Source organism: Pleuronectes platessa, chromosome 3, assembly GCF_947347685.1.
Source record: "Pleuronectes platessa chromosome 3, fPlePla1.1, whole genome shotgun sequence".
Taxonomy (NCBI): Eukaryota; Metazoa; Chordata; class Actinopteri; order Pleuronectiformes; family Pleuronectidae; genus Pleuronectes; species Pleuronectes platessa.
Window position 1 is genome coordinate 6,995,726 of NC_070628.1, and position 11,975 is coordinate 7,007,700.

The window sequence follows — 11,975 nt, forward strand, 5'->3', positions numbered from 1 at the left end:
TCGAACAGACCTGCATGTGCTGTTCACTTCAGTGCTGGTGATCTTCTCACCTCAGCAGCTGTAGGTGTTGGGGCACCACTGTGCAACAGTCCTCCACCTCTGACACGTGTTAATGGTGTGACTCTCCACCTCCTGTTTAAACACACTCTGCCTTTTTTTTGCCAGCCCTGTTCTCGACATGAGCTGCTGCACGCGCTTGGTCACATTTAGCATGCGCTGGTCCCGTTGTGTGTCCTTCTCCACCAGCAGATTGTTGTTGCTTCGCTTTCTTTCCCCCAGCTGATCCTAGGACAGTGGATCTTTTGTCACAGGGTGCGGAGCTGCTGAGGCCGTGTGCGTTGTGCCGCCTGGTTAGACTGAGAGTTTGTGCTTTGTTCGGGGTCTGACGTATTACCCGTCCTGTGCTGTCGTGTGTCACAGCAGGCGGCTGCACTTAGGGCTGAAAACCGAGCAGTGTAAGGTGACCCCCACATCTCCATCGGGGGGGGGGGGGGGGGGGGGGCATCTAATGAGTCACCTTCCACTTTCACTTGTCACTAAGAATTAAGTGAGCGAGAGAGAGAAGTAAGGTCTTTGTCCTTCTATCAGGGCAAACACCAACAAGGAAGAAAGTTAGCTGTAATTGTGTGAGTAGATCGATCCGTCCAAACATACAACCATCAGACTACATATTAAGAACATGCAAACTCCACATGTCGTTTTTATGCTAATGTAACCTGTTGGAAAAAGAAACCCAACTGTTACTAAATATGTTGGAAGAAAGTGTTACAAATATGAGAAATATGTTAGAAATATGTTCTTTCACTGAGAATTATTTTTATTTAATTTATACATTTATTATTTAATTCATAACTACATTCTTTATTTTATTCTTCATTTCATTGATCATTTCATTTGATCTCAGAGGTCTTTTTGATTCAGTAGATGGTCCTGTGAAGAAAAACTTTTCAAATTGATTTCATTGGTTCATTTCAGTTTAGCTGAGTTGCTATTGGTTAAGGCAACGCATGTCCCGCCTCCTTCACGTTAGAGACGCTGCGGTAGTGTGTGAAAAATACACAGAGAGCAGCAGGACGATAATTGAGACACAGAGGTTTTGGAGTGATGAAACTTTAAAAAATACACTTTATATTGTTAAAAGGAGGAACTGTGTAAACAGAGAAAAGTCCGGTGAACCACTGAAGCGACCCTGGGAACATCTTGTGTTTGTTTTATTATTTTATTGTCCCGGTGAGTACTATCTGTATTAGCAAATAGCTCTGTGAATTAGCTTAGCCTCGTGGTGGGTTAGCTACCGAGTGGGAACATAAAGTCACAGTGTTGTGGTATTTTTCTAATGATAGTAAAGGAAAACGGGAATATGTGTGTAAAATGAGTATGCGTGCATGTTATTTACATTGTATGAACAGAGAAAGACATCATTTAGCTGAGTTTCATGGGTTATGAAGCTATATATTCTGTATATTACTGTGCTGTGGTGTGTATAGGTACGAGGTATCAGTAATCTGAGCATTTAATGGTGAACTGTGAGTGGTCTTATATTAATGGTTTTCTCACTACAAAACAGTGAAGTGGACATTTCATGTGTTAATATTGCGATGCAGCAGTTATCTTTTAACAAGTTAACAGTGAAAAGTTGCATTATACATTGATATTGATAAAATTAAACTGTACAGTTAAGAAAGGTTGAATAGATTTATATCAGTCTGTTATATTATACAGGCTGGGTTTTTTGGATACCCTGAGATCCTGGACCGTGGATTTGGAGTGATTCTCTCCCTGACGAGGGGGATGGCGAGCTACCCGCGTGAGCATTTTGGATTGAGGAGGAACCTTTCCATTCTTCATTCTCTGTCCTGCCAGAGTGGTAGGGTTGTGGGGAAGGACTTCCAAGAACTTTCGAATTGAACTATTTCTTTTGGGTAAAACATTTTATTTTATTTAGGGTGCACCCGGTAAAAAAGACATTTCAAATAAGAACAAAAGTAACTGTCGGCAGTGTATGTAAACTGTTTATTTTCTATATATGTTAATACAGTGTTTTGCTTAAATCTACCTGTGTGTTCCTTTTACTCATTGCGGTGTCCAATCTCTTCTTATTACTTTGCCCTGCGAACCTAGTGTGTACTTACCTGTCAAGTGGGTTACACTAACACTTATTGCTTTGTATTCCCCTTCCCTACCAGCAGCAAGTGGTCAGGAGCACTATGTTCAGATTCTTATGAAAACGATATCTCAAGAACACTTAGAGGAAATTCTCTTGGACTCATGGATGAATTGATCAGAATTGGATTATCAAAGGTCACGTCTGCTGTGACCTCATAAATATACATATGTTCTATTCCTTGTGAGCACAATAGCTCAAGAACGCCTTGAGTGGGTTTATTCGAATTTGGAACCAACATTTACCTGGTTTCAACGATTAAGTGATTCGATTCTGGTGGTTGAAGGTCAAGGGTCAAGGTCACAGGTGCCCTCATGTTGTAGTGAACGTGATGTATCAGGAACAGCCAAAGGGAATTTCATTATATTCGACAGAAACATTCTTTTGACCTCAAGGATGACTTGATTAAAACCTAAAGGTCAAAGGGCAAGATCTCAGTGACCTCCCAATCCCCTATTTTGGCTTGTTTCTTATTCCTGCCTTTTGGAAATTTCTTCAAATATTGACCAGTTGTCATATGGACAGATGAGTTCATTCGATTTTAATGGTAAGAGGAAAGGGTCCCAGTGACCTCATGAGAATATAAAAACTGTATGTATATTGAAATGTCACTGGCTGGTTGAGGCAAACAACCACAGCCGTATTTCTAGTGGTGCTTGTTTTTATGTTTCTCAAGCACTCCACATGTATTGATATTCTTGTTATTGTTGCTGAGAGTGTTTTGTAACATCTGAATAACACTGAGCTTGTTCATTATTCATATGCTGTTATACTGAACACTATTAATATTGGAGAGGCGGAGATTAATTTTCCCTTGTAAATGTTTTCATTGTTTGACGTGCAAACACCGAGCCTTTCTCTCTCCCAGCAGTGAGGTGAAAACAGAAGAAGGTCGACGCATGCATATCGGAAACGGGAATAGCATCTGTGACTTGTTAATGTGCAACCTTTGGGTAAGTAGAGTATATGTAGTCACAGGGGCAGGAAGTAACTCCACTCAAATAGGCCCTAAAAGGCTGGCGAAATCAAACTCTGCTCATAGTGCTGCAAGGCAAAAACACGAACCACACAGCTTCTGTGCCGCCCGTGGGCAGGAACAGTTTGTGGTGAGCGTGTGAGTCTGCAGAGTCTTGTTAGAGGCCTCCTCATGTAAACACGGAGGCAGGGTTACACTGCATACGCATTGTTTCTATCCATGTGAGTCCTGCTTCTTTAAAAAAAGGAAGAGGGGATGATCCGGTGCAGACAGCGCTGAAGGTTGCAGGAGTCGGGACCTTTCGGCCACCGGGGGTCAGCGGTCACACTGCAGGCTGCCGCAGGAAATAATCTTTGACCCGTCTGGCGCCCTTCCACCCAGAATATCATCTTCTCCCCCAGGCAAGTGATCCAGAGCCGTAAAATACAGGTTAGAGGCTGCTGAAGGAAATTGTGCAGGGTGTCAATTTGAAGGCCTCAAACTGAGTCAATCTTTAGCTGTGGAGCTGCCGCCACTATGTTGTACACTGATATTATTTTTGTATTGTAACACATCTTTAATATAAACCCATCAAACGTTGCTTTGATGATTCTTTTAGCAGCGGCACCGATAAAGTGAGCTCGCTTAAATCTCCCCCTGGAGGGAAAGAGTTTATCTGATCTTAAACATGCAAATTCAAACAAACACTAAACATAATCATATGCACGGTGAGATGAGTGTCTTCTCTTTTCCCATTCTCACACACACTCACACACACATACCAACACACACACACACACACACACACAGACACTCACACACACATACCGACACACACACACACACACACACACAGACACTCACTCACTCACACATACCGACACACACACTCAAAGGCATTGTAAACAGCCAGTGCCTGTTGAGCTGAGGAGATCATGGCGTGAGGACACTGAATAATTCATCCAGTCCTCTCTGTCACTCTGTGCTTACACAACACCGAGCTCCTTTTCATATGCATTAGCACCGACACAGAGTTCACACACTTTTGACCGCACACACAATTCACGACACGTCGGCGCTGCTCTTCCTCTGCGTCTCTCAACCTCGATGGCAGTCGGCGTTTCCACGGCCTGTGTTTATTCCGCTTGATATTATCACCGCTTCCTCGGCAGTTGTTACCCTCCTGCCCTCGTCGTCTCCCTCTGTGTTGTGTGTCACGGACCCTTGTCTCTGTGCTACCGCCCCCACTGTGTGAAGGGTGGTCATTATTGATGCCGGGGGGGGGGCCCATCGCTCCAGAAGTGACAGACAGCCATGGCATGAGAACATGCATGGGGTTGGAAATTGGTGCGTGGGATATCTCCATCTCATTACCAGGTTGCCTCTGTGCATCTGACACACACACACACACACACACACACACGTCTGGGAGAGTAACAGTCTGCAACACATCATGAATATAAGCCACGGAGCAGGGATGGGACTTCAGCGGCATGTCACGTGGAGCCACACACAAGATTCCTTTGAACAACAAAGCCAAATGAGAAAAGCAGATCGAACTAGTTCTGCATAAAATGGTCGTAAGTGGCCACAAATGAATCAGTTTCCATTTTTAAGAAAAACCGACGGCCACTGGAGGCTGCTCTTGGCGTTGAAGCGTGATTTCCATTTGTATCTTAATTAATATTCAATTTTACATTTCCTGAGACATTTGTTTTGCTTTAACAGACTAATTACTGTCCGTGCAGCAAAAAACAAATTCTCATTAAGTTGTGTCCCACGTCTCCTCATTTAACCTAAGTTGTAACTGAGCTGTGTTGGCTGACAGGGGGAGGGAGACATGAACACGCAACAGCCTTGGATTTCTAAAGACAGTTATCATTTGTCTGGAGAGAGAATATGGACGAGCAGAGAATTTGATTTAATGATGAGGGATCCAGGAGGAGAAACAGACCACTCACAGTTCAGTGAAGCCCATTGATGTAGACATCAGCTCATTTCTTCAGATAACAACAGGTTCAACGTGTCTGGAGGTTTTTTTGCTTTTTTATTTCCCAAAGTGAAAGTTTCAGTGAAAGCAAATCATCATGACTTTGAAAAATCAAAGTGTGTGATTGGTTATTATCTGTGGTCTATGATTAGTGTCTCGCTGAATGACAAATGCTGCTGTTCAGCAGTCAAAGTAATTGGATCAGTCAAATTAATTGGAGATGTTAACAAGGATAAGTGTGTGTGACTGTGCTAATTGAAATCTATTGGTGCTAATCGATGATTAAAAGGGAGTGAGACTACAAAATAAAATGTACTCACAAATTTAAAGAAATTTAAAACAAATTTCCAACAACAATGATCTGTGCATAACTGAGAAAATGTGCAAAAAAACACACACACACACACACACACACACACACACACACACACACACTCATAAACGCATATACATCACTTTACATCCACATGAGATGAGGAAATATGCAATTATGAGGAAGTTAATATATATGTTTATTAATTATTATCTATCCATATACGTATGGTTACAGCAAATATCCAGAAATAAAAAAGTTTGAAATCAGAAAATATATACACAATAAATCAGATGCTAAACCCTCCAGGGATTTAAATGTTTAAACTTGTAAACAAACCAAATCCGCCCCTTCTTCCATTTCTGTGGATAATCCCACATATCCTCGAGGAGAAAGAAAAATATAAACCATGAAATAGGCTGTTTGAATCATAAAGTTTATTCCAAACCCACAGGAACAACGTGTGGTTTATTCAGACTTAAAGACGTAGCAGTAAAGACAAGGCTGTAATGACTGAGATGCTTGAGTGTCGTGTGCCTTTCTCAAAACGAGAATTATGACATGTTTGCATTTACTGTAGAGCCAATGTAAATTTAAAGCCCCTTACTGGGAAGTCGGTGGGCCGGAGCCAGAGACAGGCCCTAATGACCATGAGCTACTGGAGCCCAGGGTAAGAACTGGGAAAAACGTTTTCTACACATGTTCTTGTTGAGCAGTTGTGAGGAACCTTCATCAAATTAGGATTTCCTATTAAATCTTCAACACTTATGATCAATTCTCTGACCTTCCTTTCCTTCATTTTGTATTTCTGTCCTAATTGTTAAGTCGAACGTGACGTCCAAGAAAATGTGAGACTCGTGTTTCTATATTGATTCAGATTTGAGTTGCATGTTGTTTTCAATCCTTTCTGTGTTTTTACTGAAGGTATAAAACCCTGTTTTTCGAAGCTGTATATTAGCTGGGAGCAGAAATGCTGCAGTGGACATTGAGTCAATGTTATTCTCATTAGCCTGAACTGGGGAATATACTCAGTAAATCGGGCACAGATGCTGAGCTTGCGAAGCTAAATGCATTCTATTCCACTTCACTGTTTTTAATCACATGGAAGTAACACAACCCAAACACCCTCGATACCATCGTAAAAAATATAAAAACGTGTTGCATCTTTGAAACGGCTGCATTTCTCAACATCACCACGTTTCCCTGCCGTTTATCTACTGAATCTTTATGTGCAATTTTGTATTATTTAAAATAAATGTGTTAATTAATAATGAACATTCGTGTTAACCTGAAAGTGTGTTTTTGTGAGACTGTTACATGTTGTGATGAAGCAAACCAATCACGGCTGAAGTTTTGCTCGAATCCCAAATCAATGTTTGCGTCGCTCAGAGAAAACGCTGCAAATTGAGACTAACAATGTTTTGTTCACGGGTGGAAAAAACGCACAAAGCTCTGTTGTCTTGTCAAACTTGTCAGCTCGACAAAAAGGTTTAAATAAAGCATTAAAAAAACCAAAACACTGCATCTTTAAAGCTGCATCAATGTTGTTGTTTGAGTGGCTGCAAAACCATTCATCTGTTAGTCCCTTTGTTTGCTACTGGGAGAAAAGACCAACCCCCCCGCTGTGATGGTTTTTTTATATGACGTCCAGCTAACACGCTCATTCGGACAATCTGCAAAGTCTTTACGAAGGAGTTGGTCACATAAACTTTTGCGTTGTCACACACGTCCCCTCAGGAATATGTCCGTATCTTCTCCGGTGATCAGATCATGTCTGAAAGGAGCTTTTCTGACAAAGTCCACATTGGAAAGAAGATGTTACAGCACCATTCCTTATTTTAAAAGTAATTATTATCTTTCACCCAGCCATTCTGTTCCGCCATCAAACCAAACCAAACAGAGGACCTTCTCATCATGGGTTTATGGGATTTACTTTTCAATCTGTAGCATATCTGTAGGGTCCATAGGTCACACTACAGTTCCAATGTTTTTCTTTCCAAGCTCTTCTGGTCTTTGGGGATCGATCTGCAAATGTCAAGACATTGAGCCACAATAAGGAAATGTGTAAACAAAAGGAACAATAACCCGAAAAGCAGAATAGCTCAACAGGACTCGAGCCCAAACAAAATCTCATGTTTTGTTTTGTACACGTCATTGTGTTGACAATGAAATTGCCTTTTACTGTTGATATTTTACCTTATATCATAAACAGGCCAATTTCTGAGTCTATTACCCACTGACACGGGGTAAGAGCTAACCTTTCTCTCAGTGGTGACCTTTGTGCAGGAGGCAGCGAGTGTATCACCTCGACAAACACTGTGGAGGTTGTCAGGCTCCGGTAGCACGGGGAAAAATCTTTTATTTGTTTATGTTCTTTCAAATGTCATTCCATCCCTCTCAAACCTATTAACCGGCTTTACAATGGAACTGAATTCTTATCTGTGGAGTCTCTCATGAATGCACCGGAGCCGCGGCGCATTCGCGGAATAACAATGAGATTTTCTTTATTTTTTTTAGCGGGAGAGAATATTTCATCCAGATCTATGGGGACAGATAAGCAGGTGAATTTTATACAGAGGGTAATGCCTCAAGAATGATTAGCCGGGATAAGCTTTGTGGGCTGTAAGGAAAACCTCAAGGATCGCTGAGAGCACGACTGTGTACATGTTGTGGTGAGGCTAATCAATCAGCTGATGGCTGAAGCTAGACGCACAAATGACACAACAATTTGCCACTGAGTCTTTGGGGATTGTAAGTGTCAGAGAAAATGAGGTAAATCAAGAGGACAAATTCTTAGTTTGAAGGTTAGAAAAACCCCACAAGGCTAGTTTGTCTTCTCACACGTATATATATATATATATTTATACATTCTATATATGTAATATGATTTGCTGCTAAGGGAATAATGTCACTGCAACACACAGAAACAATCTTTATTAATGCATCACACCCATCTTTAAACACAGATGCAATATTATTTAGTTAATATCAATCTGTTACACTGAGAAGACTGAATCGTCCATTCAGCCTCTGGACAGAGTTGTCCAGAAACTCACATTTAGCTCAAGATAAGGTTTATCTGCTCTATCTTGTTTCCCACCTGTTGTTAAGTGAATTCATTTAAAAACATTTCCAGCCATGTGCACAATACAGGTGTGTTGTATACATGTAGTGTTCGTAGGAAATTATTTTACGTTGGTTGATTCTCAGAGAAACTCACGTGATCGAGGAGGACTGACGTCTTGCATATGTTCTCTTTTGCAGTGAAAAACAAATAAGAGCAATAAAATAGGAATGAATCAGACAAGTTTTCAGATCTGGGAGGATCCCATACGATCGGGAGCATTACGATTATTTTGCGGACCCCTCACAGTTCATGGTAATTCGGGTAATCGGCTTCAACTGGCCTCTAATCAGAAAAGACGCCCCTGCAATAGTCGAAAGAAGTAAATTGTGTCTGATTATCCCGAAGTGCTTACCAGCTATTAGCCTTATCCTTAAACCTGTGATTGAATACAAACTGTGACCGGACAACAGAGGTAGAACTTTTTAATTAAAGTTTATTCACAGGCCGATTTAAAGGGGTAATGTCCATATCTATGACAGTTTCCGATTCGTACACGCTTCTCTTCTTGTGACGTTTCATTAACGTGTAATAACTTATTAAGATTGAGCAGAACATTGTCGCCTTACACTCGGATTTGACTCCCGAACATTTCATGATGAAGAACATTCTCTGATCCGGTGCTGATGAGTCACCACATGAGCCCACGTGACAATGTTTGTTTGTGTTAATCGGTTTTAAGTGACCACGTCGTATCATGTTCCAGTTTAATTGAGGACAAGTGATGAAAGTCTGTTCAGGCTCCCGCAGTTTATTGTGGGCTGTAATTAAAAGAACATTCTGACCAAGTCCGTGGGGAGCAACAGGAAACCAGACAGCGGCAGGGAAAAAGAAGGAGGATGGAAAAAGACTATAAAGACTTTCTATAGATCGTATTTTAATATATAAGTCTAGATGCTCTGGCCTTATTCTGCCTGCTGCCTTGTTCTGTGTTTATTAAAGAAATCACATTATAGTGGCAGGAAGGCGATGATAATGTAAAAAGGCTTCTCCGGACTAAGAGAAGAGACAGATTTGAGATCTTCAAACGGTCACTTTCACTTCTTTTAACGCTCCAATATGAGGGAAGCAGACTGGTAACAAGCAATGGCAGCTTAAGAAGCTCCCAAAAAGTTATGAATGTCTGCATGATGGGAGTTGTGTGTGTGTGTGTGTGTGTGTGTGTGAGAGCTTATCTCCAAAAACCAGCAAAGCCTTCTTTTATCACTCGTCTTCTTTTAATTGCCTTAAGAGATGCAGAAACCCAGCGAAACGTACACATCGAACGCACAAGTTTAAAGTGCCCCCCCAACCAATAATCTAGTATCACCTCAACCAAGGAGGATATGTTTAGGTCCGCCAGGGTTGTCTGTTTGTTTGTCTTTGAGCCGGATTACACAAACATCTACTGATGCAGTCGGGGGCCTGATGCCACTAAGACCCCATTAAAGTTCAGTGCGGATTCAAATCGGTTTTTTCCACATTTCCGTTAATTCCTCTGAGAATAATTCATGGCTCTTGATGAGGATTTCGGTGACTGGTATTTATGAGTGTGTGGAACCAAACAAAAAATCCAGATCCAGGAAATATAGAGTAGAGATAATGTTTGAGAATATCCATTGTCTGCTTGAGCTGCGAACGCTTACTGCAAAAACTCCTGGATGTCAAACGGTACGTGCACTACTAAGATGTCTGAGGTGGACAGCTGTGTGATATTGCACCGCTCCCTAAGATGATGATAAATGGGAGTTTTCTCAGAAATGAAATCACCAGGATAAAGGCCCCTCTAGGCCACCGCTATCCCTCCAATCTCTCAATCCTGCACGCTCCCCACCATCGCCAACTAAAAGTATAATATCCTCAAATTGAACACATATTACAGGGTGTCCCGGCAAATACCAGTTCAAATTGAACAAAATTAGAAAAGGTGGCGGCGCCGGCTGGCCTGATGGGATTCTGTGCGGCAGCGGAGGTGGAACAGCAGCCTGGAAAATGGATAAACGAGTTGACACGGAGGGGTTGAAGTGAATGACCTTGAGTTAATACACTTGCGGCAGCGAGAGGCCGAGTTGACTGAGCGGCACTGAGGGGAACAAACAGGTCGCTGGTAATACACTGTTGTTGTCCTCATCAGAAAAAAGCTCTTTGGTTTCTTTGCCTTCGTGTCACGAGAGACACGAAGGCAAAAGCCGTAATTAAACAAACGATGCAAACTCGTGTCAGGACTAATATTCATGATATTCTCTATGAGGCGCCGTCACTGACAGTTTTGACAAGTCCTGCTCTCTGCTTCACTGCAGATTAAATCATCCATTCTTCTATGCTATCAAACTGACAAGGCGCTGATGGTAAAGGAGCGGGAGCTTCTCAAACGCATGTGTTCAGAGAAGCAAATGTAAAAAACCTTAACTGGTTGAGTCACTGATGTATGGTGCATGTTTAAATCTGGCATAAAAGAGAAATACGGAGATTTAGCTGCGTGAAAATGTTGCGGATGATTTCTCCGTTAGGAAAATGTGCCAGCTACAAATGTTTGACGGAGCCGCCTTTTGGATCCTGCAGATTTATGACATGAGACACGTTCCCATCTGTGGCAACAAATATTTAATATCCTTAAGCATCGTTGCAGCTCACATCAGATTATTCATCTAAATTCGGTTATTGTGTCTGCGAGGCTCTGCCTGGTTTTCAAATCATTTATAAAAGATAAATTAATTTAAATGTTTTATATGAATGGAGCCAAACATGCTGAAAGACAAGGGCAAATGCCCTGCAGCTTCTGAACACCATAGAGATAAAGTTTAATATCAATAATAGTAATAATCTTTATTTATATTGCACCTTTCATACATAGCATGCAGCTTTATGGGCTTTACAATAAAATCAAAGATAACTAAAAGCAAGATCATATAAATATGTTGTTTCTTAGAACTATCAACGGAAATAGTTTGTCTGATGTGCGGTGGGAGTTTGTTCCAAACCTTTGATGCATAACAACAGGAAGCTGCTTACACAAACTTTTTTTGTTCATGTTGGGAGTATTTAGCAATCCTGCAGTAGAAGACCTGAGGGGAAGGTCAGGAACATTCTCAGATAAACAATCAGAAACGTATGAAACGCAATGTTAAGAGACTTTTAAACCAATCATCAGCGATACAGGAAGTGTAAAGATACCAACACTGGAGTGATATTATCTCTTTTCCTCCAGTTCCAGGGTTAATATGAGACTTCAGGACCAAATGCTATCAAAACAGAATAAATAATGTGCCAGTGGGCCCTGTTTTAATCAAGGCAGGGCTTCATATCTGGAATAAGTTCTTAATTGATTCAGCTGTGATTTATTATGTTTGTATGAGCCTTGTGCCAAAAGAAGCCAAGTGCCAAAATACATCTGTTCAATGAAATTACTACACAATCAGGTCCAGGTCGTATCATAGCGAAAAGGTCACA

General features: G+C 41.3%; 1 long non-coding RNA gene across 1 annotated transcript; it reads left to right on the top strand.

Annotated features, from left to right (window-relative positions):
• Positions 1 to 717: 717 nt before the first annotated feature.
• Positions 718 to 2,055, top strand: LOC128436920 (uncharacterized). Its single transcript, XR_008338127.1, has 2 exons — positions 718 to 1,230; positions 1,723 to 2,055. It is a non-coding gene; the product is annotated as an uncharacterized LOC128436920 (long non-coding RNA).
• Positions 2,056 to 11,975: the final 9,920 nt, after the last annotated feature.